The 12,942-nt window shown below is 40.7% G+C and overlaps 1 protein-coding gene across 1 annotated transcript in view; it reads left to right on the top strand.

Moving 5' to 3' along the window:
• The first annotated feature begins 244 nt into the window (after positions 1-244).
• Positions 245-12,942, top strand: part of pak6 (p21 (RAC1) activated kinase 6) — a 47,778-nt gene continuing 35,080 nt past the window's right edge. The window contains exon 1 of the mRNA XM_079634044.1: positions 245-380. The gene's annotated coding sequence lies outside the window, so the exon portion shown is untranslated. The remainder of the gene's footprint in view (positions 381-12,942) is intronic.

Here is a 12,942-nt window from a genome sequence, read left to right as displayed (position 1 = left end):
TGCTGTCACACACACACACACACACACACACACACACACACACACACACACACAGGAGGAGGGAGAGAGAGAGAGAGAGAGAGAGAGGGAAGAGGAGGCAGGCCAGGCTGTTTTCGCATCCTCTAGATGTGGATTATACCTTGAGTTCGCCATGGCAGCCTCACGGCACCGGTAGCAGGGGCTTCTGGGAGATCAGATGCGCGGGTTCGAGCATCATCATCTCTCTGAGATGGCCGTGCACGCGTGCGGCTGGAGGCAGGGATGCGTCGGGCTTTCTCAGGCGAACGGGAGCCTGCAGTGGGAGGCTGACTGAGTTCACACAGACCCACTGCCTCTTCCCAGCCGGAGAGGAGACACATCCATCAACACGCAACGGCAAGGTAAGAGAACACGCGTTTTGACATCTATATGCAAGCTGTGTGTTCATGCACTGTGATGATGATGCTGATGATGATGATGATGCTTTGTGCTGCATCGCTGGATAAACACACACACAAACACACACACACACACACACACACACACACACACACACAGGCTGACAGAGAGCGGGCGATGGGAGAAAGCAAAAGCACAAAGCCTAGACGACAATGAAAAGGCTCAAGAAAAGAAGGTGAAGCTCTGAAGGACTGCGTTGATGTGGAAATGCTTTTACGTTCCCTCGCCCTCTCTCTCTCTCTCTCTCTCTCTCTCTCTCTCTCTCGTGCGCGCGCTACATTTGCATGCATCGATGAGGGGACGTCAAGGTAAACCTTTCAAAAATGGCTATTTCTGAGCAGTTGTCCCATTATAATGAGTGTTTTATATATTAAAGTTGAATGTTAGGGCATTCGAGGCACCTTCAAAAGCTAAGCATGCCTCGGTGTTCTTCTTCTGAGGGCAATTTGAGGAAGTCCGAGTCATTTTACATCATAGCTCGATCTGAAGGAAAAGCCTTCATCCAAAACTCCTCAAATGACCCAATAATGACATTTCTTTCCGATCGCAAGAGCTGTTGCATATCTTACTCTTAAACAGAATGATATATCTTTGAATATGAATATTACTTTCACATGCACTTTCACAATCTTGGCTGCTTGATTGTTTATATCATCGCACAACTCTATAGCCTATATTATATCCAACTTTATCCACATACATAGAGTACACTCAATTATATAGCAAATCTCAAATGCTTGATATTATATTTCAGCGCAAAATTAAACTACATTATCATGCAGGTCTTTATATAAAGTTGGATATATAATATGTACAACTTGCGTAGGTCGATATATACTCATACATCTCAACTAATTGCTTGTATTGTCGCATATATATATGTATATCCAACTTTATCTGCATATATACTGTAAAAAGCAATATATTACATGCCAAATCTCAAGTGCTTAATTGGTTGTATTGCTCACAGTGTAAACTATATTATCGCCGAGGTGCGAATATGCAACTATAAGGCATGAAGATTTAGATATTATAACATTTAAACATTAACATCATGATTTTCTATAAAGCTGCTTTGAAACAATAGCCTGTGTTGTGAAAAGCGCTAAACAAACTTCTGTCATTGTAACTCTCTGAGGGTTTGGCATGGTAATGGATATGACGAAAAATGTTGAAGCGGTGGTTGATCATGATTTGACTTTTCTAACTGTAGTTAGTGTGTAATGTTGCTGTTTGATCATAAACAACATCTGCAAAGTTACAACGCTCAAAGTTCAGAGCAAAGGGAGATATTTGCTTTTACAGAAATCTCTTTTTAAGAACTACAACAAACGGCTGATAGGAACTACACGACATTCCTCCCGGGTTAGTGACATCACCAACCCTAGAATTTACATAAACTCCGCCCCCTGAACACGATTTATAGAGCTGGTAAGTCCCGCCCATCCGTAAAACTCCAAGTGGACCTCTAGGTTGAAAAAGCGTCAATGCAAGTGAATGAGAGAAAATAATTATTTTCTGATCCCGTTTGAATTGACCGTTCGCAAAACCCCGCCCTCTAACGGTTCTCGTCCAATCCTAGCTCAGCAACTGTAACTAGGAGAAGGACCTCCGTCAAACATTCCGATTTCAGCAAGATAGTGCAATGATGCGCCTATGGCAGTGAGGTCTGCACGGGCTTAAAACTTGCTGTATTTTATGATTGCTTGCAACTATTATTAAAAAATAGGCTACATGTACAAACACCGTTTCACTGCGGCCCCTCATCAGTCAGCAAACAAGATAAAAAAAAGAGAAAAAGCACGGACTTACTAATTATGAAACTTTGATGTGGTTGAACAGGTACACAGTCACAAATTCCTCTGGAACTCAAGCATTAAACTTTAAAACAAAGTTTGCGCAGTTGCACAACTATTTACACAAATATATCCTTCTCAGTAGGCTGAGTTATGAATGAAGAGAACCGCATCGAGAGTTGATGGGTTCAGCGCGTCCTCTGATTGCAGTGTTGTGACTGGAATAGCGCGCGCGGGAGCACATGCGCAAAACAGTTTTGTAAAATGATATATGATCAAATAAAAATGATTGATATATAATTTTACAAAACTGTTTTGTGCATGTGCTCCCGTGCGCTATTCTGTCTATACTTTCTGTCGTGCCCTGGAGGATATGTCTGCTGCATTACTCCAAAACCAATCACTTAATGTATGGATCTCAACCCAGCCATGGCTATGGTTCTCAATTGTTTGACGGGCGTAGTAACAATAACTAAGGGGCGTGGCTTTTGCGAACGGTCAATTGTGCCATGAATGTGAACATATGTTGTCTGTGAATTTTTTATATAATTTCTCATGTAACGAGTTTGACAGTATATTGTATGATTCTTTGGCTAGCAGTTGTGGAATAGACATAACGAGAAAGACTACACGTCGCATATGTGACGTCGCCGCATAACACATTTTGCCTCCACAAATGAAGTGGTTTTCACCACGCTCAACTAGTTTGTCCTCTCCCTGAAAGAAGGCGTTGAAGTGCACCAAAGACACAGGCATGTTTTGCTAGTGGTGGTGACGTGTATCAAACGCGTCGAAAGCAGCGAAGAGTTGTAGTCCACAAAGTGCTCTCACACAAAGTCTAACCGTATGAAAATTACACCCCCTAACTTTAAGTAGCATTCTTTACACGAAACATTATATAAAAAATTCTCAGACAACATATGTTCACATTCATTGCAAAATTCAAACGGGATTAGAAAATAATTATTTTCTCTCATTCACTTGCATTGACGATTTTTCAACCTAGAGGTCCAGCGGGGTTAGCGGAAGGGGCGGGACTTACCAGCTCTATAGATTATCATGACAGAATATGCTAATCAATGACTAGAAGATAACTACACATAAGCTGTATAAATTCATCAACTAACCATTCAGAAATGTCCTGTTCTTCTACATGTTGTCACTTCTTCTCGAGTCTCTCCATCTTTGTCTGACTCCGGTTTGAACATAAACATTGAAGTTTTCAGTGCATGTGTGTGTGTGTGTGTGTGTGTGTGTGTGAGGTAAAAGGACACAAGCTTTTTTAATTTTAATTTTAAAGCGATTTCTTTAAAATAAATATCTCCCTTTGCTTTGAACTTTGAGCGTTGTAACTTTGCAGATGTTGTTTATGATCAAACACAACATTACAGTTAGAAAAGTCAAATCATAATCAACCACCCCTTTAAAGTGTGTCATGGTCATAAATTAGTCCTGTTTGCTGTCTGTCTTCTTGTTGTGATTGGCAATAAATAAATAAAAATTATGCGCTTCAACAGAAGTAATTGCCCATGAGCAAAAATATCCGATTTAAAATTGCGTACTTCTTTCATCAGACTGCCGGGTTTAGGCTTCATATGTAGAGTTTGCCATTTGATCTAGATTGCCAGACATCTGTGAAATGAACATCTGTGTTGTGATCCGGCTGAGGTGAGATCTCAGCGTTTGCATGTTGGGTTTGAGGTCTTCTCGTGTCTCATGTTTGGAAGTGAAGGTCCTCGGCTCAGAACTGGGCCGTTTGCTGCTGTCAGACTGTGTTTATTCTCCTTCCCACTCGAGCGGTCATGTGAACTGATCTCATTAGACACTGAGCTGCACAAACACCAGAAACGGCCCAATGCTGCTGCAGTGCTGCTGGGGGTTTCTCCGACGCATTTCAAGAGGACATATTATGCTTTTTTCACATGTTCCTCTTTCTTTAGTGTGTAATGTCACAAAGTTCTTCTCTATATCAGTGTCAGTGTTTCTGAACTCCTGAAACGCCTCCATTGTAGTCTCGAGTTTCTTCCGGGAACGAACACGTCACAATATTCCTCATTATAATAATGAATGCGCAGAATAAAGGGGCGGGGCCTGGTTGAGTTAGTTAGCAGTGTGTTAAACTGGCGGTTATGATAAGGGGGCGGGACATTTCCCAAACACACTCGAAGCGCTCGACCAATCACAACACACTGATCCAGCCGACCAATCAGAGCACAGTGTGCTTTTCAGAAGGAGGGGCTTCATAGAGACATACAAATTATGGGATTTTTCGAAGCTGTGAATAAAACAAAGATAATTGGAGTATGTTTTACAAAATACTTAATTCCATGTTTTATTCAATGTTTCTTTGTAATTATTTCTTAAAGGGATACTTCACCTCTGGAAAGACGAATGTGTATTTAAAATGGGTCATTTACGTAGAAGAAATGTGAAATTATTTTTGAATTTGGAGCCTTCTAGACTGAGAAAAGCCAGAAAATGTATTTTTGGCTTATGGGGATGAAAGACAACAACTCCCAGAATGCACTTGCTTCGCTGCCCTACGAGGCCACTCCCAAGCCACGCCTCCCAGTAACAGCGCAGTTAAACAACAAGGCTAGGCTACTAGTGAGTCTCCGTGACTTGTTGCCCAAAATTAGCGTTCTACAGTCGCCGTTCATCATGTTTACTGCGGCGAGCGGGACGAGGCTGACGGCCGCGGGAGAACGGCGGGATTACTGATGAGCCTGTGAGACGCACCGGTCTCGTATCTCTCACGGAGGAGCGGGAATATTCTTAGCAATGTTAAAACGCACATCAACCGATCACAATTAGCGTTCATGTAAACACTACATTCAGATTCACCGATCGGGATGAGTTCAGTTAGATTGAAACAAAAGGTTGTGCGTGTAAACAATGAATGGCGACTGCAGAAATCAAAAGCCGAATCCCGGACATTTTGGACGATCTCGACGGCCGGACGTGTCCGGGAAAAAGAGGATGGTGACCGCTACTACTCCGCTTTCTCCACAGAACAAGAGCCGTTAGCTTAGCTTCCAGATAAAAGATGGCTGACACTATTTGTGGATTCTGTGAGTGAGATCCTCTATGGGCGAGCTGAAAACATGCGGATCTAGCGCCTCCTACTGGCTGTAGCTTTAAGTCTCTGGCCAAAAAATCCTCATATGACGATTTTTGCGTCATATGAGGATTTTTTCCAGACTAAAAATACATAAATCTGGACCATCTAAACCCATGCTCCGTTGCTGATTCTAGAACGTAATATTAGAGTTAGCGGAGGTTTGAGCCGCTGATAGCAGAGTAATGCTGGACACACACTTAACGACTAGAAACATTCTCTGACTGTGAATGCAGCAGATTTTAAACACCGCTGTGAACCGACTGAACGCGCTGAACACGCGCGCATGATCAGTCATATCAAATTACATTCATAATCGGCCTTACAGTGAGTGTGTCCCCGGCTTTATGCAGTTATTAATGCAGTTATTATGAGAGAGAGAGAAGCATGTGCGTCAATATTATTATTCATTTATTATTCAATTCGTTTTAATTAATTTGTTCATTCTTTTTTTCTATTAGTGACAGTAGACTAGCCTAATAAAGCAAACACAAAGCCCTTTTAACAAGTATAGACCTATCAATAATTATTTATTTGTTATATTATCTTCAATAATTACGAAAACCCGTGCAGCAGGACTATCAATTTATTTAAATATTCAGTTTAATTTTCTATTGATTATATATAGGACTGTATACTTCATTTATTAAAATTAAACTGCATGTTTCCATTGATTGTGAAGTTAGACATTGAACATTGCAGATCACGCGCATGGGGCTGCAGTTTTTCTTGTTATGAATTGTATCCTATTTTCCGTTATTACAGTGAACTACGCGAAGTGATATGGAGCTGTAATGCGGTCAAACCTGCCGGAACTACTTTAGCCGTGCGGTTCCCTGAAAATAATTGCACACCGTAGAACGTACGTCAACCAATCAGATTCAAGCATTCAATGGCCCTGTAGTATATATATAATGTATGTTTTACCAGAAAAGTTTGAGCATTTTGATAATCCAGGTTTGATGTCAACAACACAAAACATTATTTCGATCAACTATCCCCTTATAAAGCACTAAGCAGCCTGTGCCAGACCCGTCCCTGAGCTTTCGAGATGTGACGCTGGTGTTAGTTCCCTCTTCAGGGGTCAGACTGACAGGTATAGATGTGGATGAGGACAGACGACACGCGGCTCAGGCGTTTAGAGTCGTCATATCGCATCTGAAGTCCTGCTTCACACTTCACTTCACTGCGATGGGACTGACAAACGATCTCGAACAGGGGAATGGATTCTGCTCGGGACCGAGTCCAAGCGGTCCCTGGAGAACGAGGTGTAGAGAGAACAGAAAATAAACAGACAGATCGTCGTGGCGAACAGCCACACAAACACATCCTGGTTTGGGATTGGGAAGAAGCAGAAGGCAAATGCCAAGACAGCTTTTACACTATATTGAGCTTCCCATGGGACCATTTTATAGATTCAGTTTTAATTAATTAATTTGGTTTATTTTTAAAGGTGGGGGGCGGGGTATAATGCACTTTTCACAAGATGTAAAATAAGTCTCTGATGTCCCCAGAGTGTGTGTGTGAAGTTTAAGCTCAAAATACCCCACAGATATTTTTATATAACATGATAAAATTGTCTTTTTGAGGGTGAGCAAAAACACACCGTTTTGTGTCTGTCCCTTTAAATGCAAATGAGCTGCTGCTCCCGGCACAGGGGGCGGAGCTACAAGAGCTTAAGTCCCTTTACCTCACACACACACACACACACGCACTGAAAATTTCAATGTTGATGAATTTTTGTAGATTATGTGTAGTTATCTTCTAGTCATTGATTAGCATATTCTGTCTTGATAATCTATAAATCGCGTTCAGGGGGCGGGGTTTATGTAAATTTTAGGGTTGGTGATGTCACTAACCCGGGAGGAATGTCGTGTAGTTCCTACCAGCCGTTTGTTGTAGTCCTTAAAAGATGATTTCTGTAAAAGCAAATATCTCCCTTTGCTCTGAACTTTGAGCGTTGTAACTTTGCAGATGTTGTTTATGATCAAACAGCAACATTACACACTAACTACAGTTAGAAAAGTGAAATCATGATCAACCACCGCTTCAACATTTTTCATCATATCCATTACCATACCAAACCCTCAGACTCAGAGTTACAATGACAGAAGTTTGTTTAGCGCTTTTCACAACACAGGCTATTGTTTCAAAGCAGCTTTATAGAAAATCATGATGTTAATGTTATAATATCTAAATCTTCATGCCTTATAGTTGCATATTCGCACCTCGGCGATAATATAGTTTACACTGTGAGCAATACAACCAATTAAGCAGTTGAGATTTGGCATGTAATATATTGCTTTTACAGTATATATGCAGATAAAGTTAGATATACATATATCCAACTTTATATTATACAGCTGGGTAACTTTGCGTTGTAACTTTGCAGATGTTGTTTATGATCAAACAGCAACATTACACACTAACTACAGTTAGAAAAGTCAAATCATAATCAACCACCCCTTTAATTACATTTTATGAATTAATCTGCTATACTTTATTCCTAAAACAAACAAAAAAACATTAAACTTGAAAGTATTTTGCAATCACTTTAGACATTTTTCAGTAACACTTTTAAGCCTTTTTGTATTAAAGCATTATAAGTATATTTATAATGTATGTTATAATGCATTATATCCTTTCATAAATAATTGTAAATGTGTAATAATATTATATATATATATATATTTAAAGCCACAATTGAGCCAATTTTAAATAGAACTCAATTAAAAAAATTATAAAAATAATATAAGGAAAAAAATGTTTCTTTAATTTAGTCCAGAAACATATTCTACAGAAGCATGCAAATGCAGACACAAATATTCGACCAATGCATGAACACGGTCTTTTTGTGCATATGAAATGAAAATTCATCATATTTTTCTAAATGCATGTTTTATATAGTATTGTGAACGATTCATCCTTTTTGATCTACCTCCATTTTTGAGTGTCACGCCCACATTTTTAACATCCAATCAGCAATCAATGCACAGAACCAAGTGTTTTAAGGTTAGCTGTTAGGCTATTTGTTATTAGCTCCTAAAAAATATATATTTTGTCTTCATAGAAGTAAACTAAAGGCAAGAGAAAAATAAATAGGAGAATGTAGTGCAGGCGCTCACGAGGGATGTTCATCACGTCCATAAATGAAAGTGTTCATGCGATCCTGATCACGCGTCTTTAACTGAGTAAGATGACTGAACGGCCCGATGGAAGAGCAGATCATCTCTGAAAAGAGGACATTGAGTTCATGCCAATGCGTAGATTAACATTTCTGTCACATGACCTCAATATGTTGCATGCTTAATTCAGTGAGTAGCATCACGTTCTTTTCTTTGGCATTTTAATCAAATTTTGTGTAAAAAAACAAAAAATTATATTATCTTATATTGTGGGATGTAGTTACTAGTGAAAATAACCTCTTAAAATATGATTATTATACACTCTAAAAAATGCTGGGTTGTTTGGACAAAATTTGGATTAAAAATGCATTATAAAAAATGTAACCCAACAGCTGGGTTTGTCCATATTTGACCCAAAATTGGGTTGAAACAACCCAGCATTTTTTAGAGTGTACAATTAGTAAATTTCAGCTATCTGCACATTTCAATCAAATCATATTGTATGAATTGCTAGGGTTCAAATGAATGTAGTGAGGTCTAATTGTGAAAATTATTTCCTCATCTCTATATCTTAAACACACACATTCTCCAGTTGTCTTACTGGAAACCCATATCCGTGTGACTGGGATTTGGGCTGTCAAACATTCAAATACTCATGTATACACTTCTCAGGTCAATACCAAACTTTTAGTTTTGGACCCAAAAGGAACTTTTCAAGAACTCAAAACGGCCAAAAGTGATGAAAATTGACAGTCACCCTTTATTAAAATATTAATAAAAATATGTTAAAGATTTCGTAAGCATATTGCGTAGTTGAGCTTGGAGTCAATTGTTTTATTTGTGATAATGACACAATGAAATATGACAAATTGTGTCGACATTATTTTTGGCCATAGAAATTATGAACACGTGCAATAACAACTAAATATTAATAATTGATAGCTGTGAGCTTTTTGTTTTTCTATGCACAAATAATGTAAATGAATATGCCAAATAATTTTGTCAGATAAATACCTCAACCAAGTTTAGTGTTGTTCTTCCCTCATATCTAAAATATGTGAAATATATCGAATTTATTATGTAATAATGTTATATATTATATATCCACATATTTTAATCAAACTTGTAGGGTCATTAAAACAAACATCCCCTCCGGACATCACTTTTGATGTTTGCTTTGCACACATTTCGAGTTCTATATATAATTGTTTATGTAATTTCTAAAATAAAAGGCTTTGGTCTCTTCTAAGTGAACATTTCACAATGCATTTGCAGTTCTGTGTTGTCTGACTCGAATGTAAAGTATTCTTAGCTCACACATTACAAGGTTTGTGCTGTCGAGAGAGCAGTAATTATAGGACAGTAAATGGCACAAATTATTTGCAAGTCAGCTGTCAGAATGTGATAAAAATAAAACTGTAAATGTTATTCTCTGCTGAATTAGATCTGCTGTTTGGGTGGTTTGAACACGAGTAATACAGAAAGATTCATCAATGAGAAACAGATGGTGGCTGCATAATGCATTAATAAAATACTGCATGTTTTAAAGGTGCAGTAACCAATTTCTGAGGAACACTGTTGGATATTTGAAATCATCAACCCAAACAGACACGCCCCTTCCTTCAATGCTCCGCCCCCAAAATGTGGATGTCATGTCTCTATCACAGCTTAAGTGAAGCAAAATAATGCGAAGATGATGAACGAACGGCAAGAAAGAATTTTTTTTTTAACATATTTACATAAGAGTAAATACAAGCATGAGTTGGTTGTTAGTCGCCAGACAAACAATGACACTCCAAACTATCATGTTACTAGAGCTAGCATTACAACAACGGCAGATCTTGGTTCTGGGAAACAGCAAAACCAATGTTACTCACGTATGGAGCAGAAACAACGCAACCTTGAAGTCCGATTTCAGGTTATCCCGCTCGGGTCTCTCCAGCGCTGAAAAGCTTTTCTAATATTAACGCGGGACCTAAAGCTCTTGCCTGATCACAACCGTTCTTTTTCCAGTGATATTCCTCGGATATTTTCTCTTTTGTAATGTCTCTCAGCCATCTCTCTTTCTACAGTGTTTCTTCAAATCTCCCTCTTTCTCTCTCTCTCCTCCTCCATCACAAAAGGACACGCCTCCTTCTGCTTATTGGCTCACTCTCTCTCCTCCTCCATCATGAGGACACACCCACTTCTGCTGATTGCTCACTCTCTCCTCCTCATCATGAGAGGACACGCCCCCTTCTACTGATTGGCTCACTCTCTCTCCTCCCCATCATGAGAGGACACGCCCCCTTCTGCTCATTGGCTCACTCTCTCTCCTCCCCCACCATGAGAGGACACACCCCCTTCTGCTGATTGGCTCACTCTCCCCCCCATCATGAGGACACACCCCCTTCTACTGATTGTCTCACTCTCCTCCTATCATAAGACACGCCCCCTTCTACTGATTGGCTCACTCTCCTCCCCCACTATGAGAGGACACACCCCCTTCTGCTGATTGGCTCTCTCTCCTCCCGATCATTATAAGACACGCCCCATTCTACTGATTGGCGCTCTCTCTCCTACCCCACCATGAGAGGACACGCCCCCTTCTACTGATTGGCTCACTCTCTCTCCTCCCCATCATGAGAGGACACGGCCCCTGCTGCTCATTGGCTCACTCTCTCTCCTCCCACACCATGAGAGGACACACCCCCTTCTGCTGATTGGCTCACTCTCCTCCCCCATCATGAGAGGACACACCCCCTTCTATTGATTGTCTCACTCTCCTCCCCATCATAAGACACGCCCCCTTCTACTGATTGGCTCACTCTCTCCTCCCCACTATGAGAGGACACACCCTTCTGCTGATTACACTCTCCTCCCCCATCATGAGAGGACACGCCCCCTTCTGCTGATTGGCTCACTCTCCTCCCCCATCATTATAAGACACGCCCCATTCTGCTGATTGGCTCACTTGCCTCCCCCACCATGAGAACCCACCCCCTTCTGCTGATTGGCTCACTCTCCCCATCATGAAAGGACACGCCCCCTTCTATTGATTAGCTCACTCTCTCTCCTCCCTCATCATGAGAACACGCCCCCTTCTGCTGATTGGCTCACTCTCCCCATCATGAAAGGACACGCCCCCTTCTATTGATTAGCTCACTCTCTCTCCTCCCTCATCATGAGAACACGCCCCCTTCTGCTGATTGGCTCACTCTCCCCATCATGAAAGGACACGCCCCCTTCTATTGATTAGCTCACTCTCTCTCCTCCCTCATCATGAGAACACGCCCCCTTCTGCTGATTGGCTCACTCTCCTCCCCCACCATGAGGACACACCCCCTTCTACTGATTGGCTCACTCTCTCTCCTCCCCATCATGAGAGGACACGCCCCCTTCTACTGATTGGCTCACTCTCTCTCCTCCCCATCATGAGAGGACACGCCCCCTTCTGCTGATTGGCCACAAGTGTGTTGTGGTGCTCTGTCTGATACAGAGTGTTTCTCAGTAATCACTTACTGCACCTTTAATGATTCTGCTTACTCTTCCAGTATGAGATAACAAGTAAGATGTTTAACGGATATGCAGGGCAAGTTCATGCATTTGTAGGTTATATTCTGTTGCTTTTTTAGAAACTATATCTTATTATTAATCAAAAATAATAGGAGGAACCAAATTGATATGATACCATGATAGACTTAGTATTTATTATTTATGTGTTTGATTTTAAAGCAGCTGTGAGAGGATTTACATTCATGCATACGGCAGAGACTTTGATCCAAAGCTGTGCATTCAAGCTGTACATTATAAGCATTCCCCTGACCTTGGCGAGGCTTTGTTCTGGCGTTTGAGCCACAGAGAGGACACTGTACACAAACTATAATGAATCTGACGCAGGATTCTGCGTACTGCACTGCAGGCGCGGACACAAGCAGAGACTTTCATCATCTCAAACATGCAACCTGTGATGATTTTCCTCTATTGACAAACACAAAAAGAGGATTAGCTCGTGTCTCACCCCCACAGTGAAAAACCTGACACAATTATTGCATAAATGCCGAGCGCTCGTCCAAAATTGGATCGGTGAAGAGGCGTTTGTTCTGTTAAGAGTCCCAGACTGTGTGTGTAACACTACTGTTGACATAAATGAATAAAACACTCAAATCCATGAGCACAGTATCTTATCTTTGCATCCTTTCACATATACAGTATGTTGTGCTATGCTTTAACTCCTCAGATTTCATTTAAGATTTACATGCACTTATAACAGATAATCTGGAAACATGACATAGTTTTAGCATGTTATTGAATACACAAATGTTAATGTATTTGGTCTTGCCGGTTTAAGTCTGCAATGGTGCTTCTGCTGCTGTTGATTATTGCTGCCGCTGCAGAACCAGTATGGACTTCTGCTAATAGATGCTAGGGATGGGCATTTTTGTCAATTTCTCATTTCGATCATTGACAGGTCTCAAAAAACGAG

The sequence above is a fragment of the Phoxinus phoxinus genome (assembly GCF_949152265.1).
Source record: "Phoxinus phoxinus genome assembly, chromosome: 13".
Classification (NCBI taxonomy): domain Eukaryota; kingdom Metazoa; phylum Chordata; class Actinopteri; order Cypriniformes; family Leuciscidae; genus Phoxinus; species Phoxinus phoxinus.
Note: the sequence above shows the minus strand (reverse complement) of the source record. Positions and strands in the feature narration are given on the sequence as shown.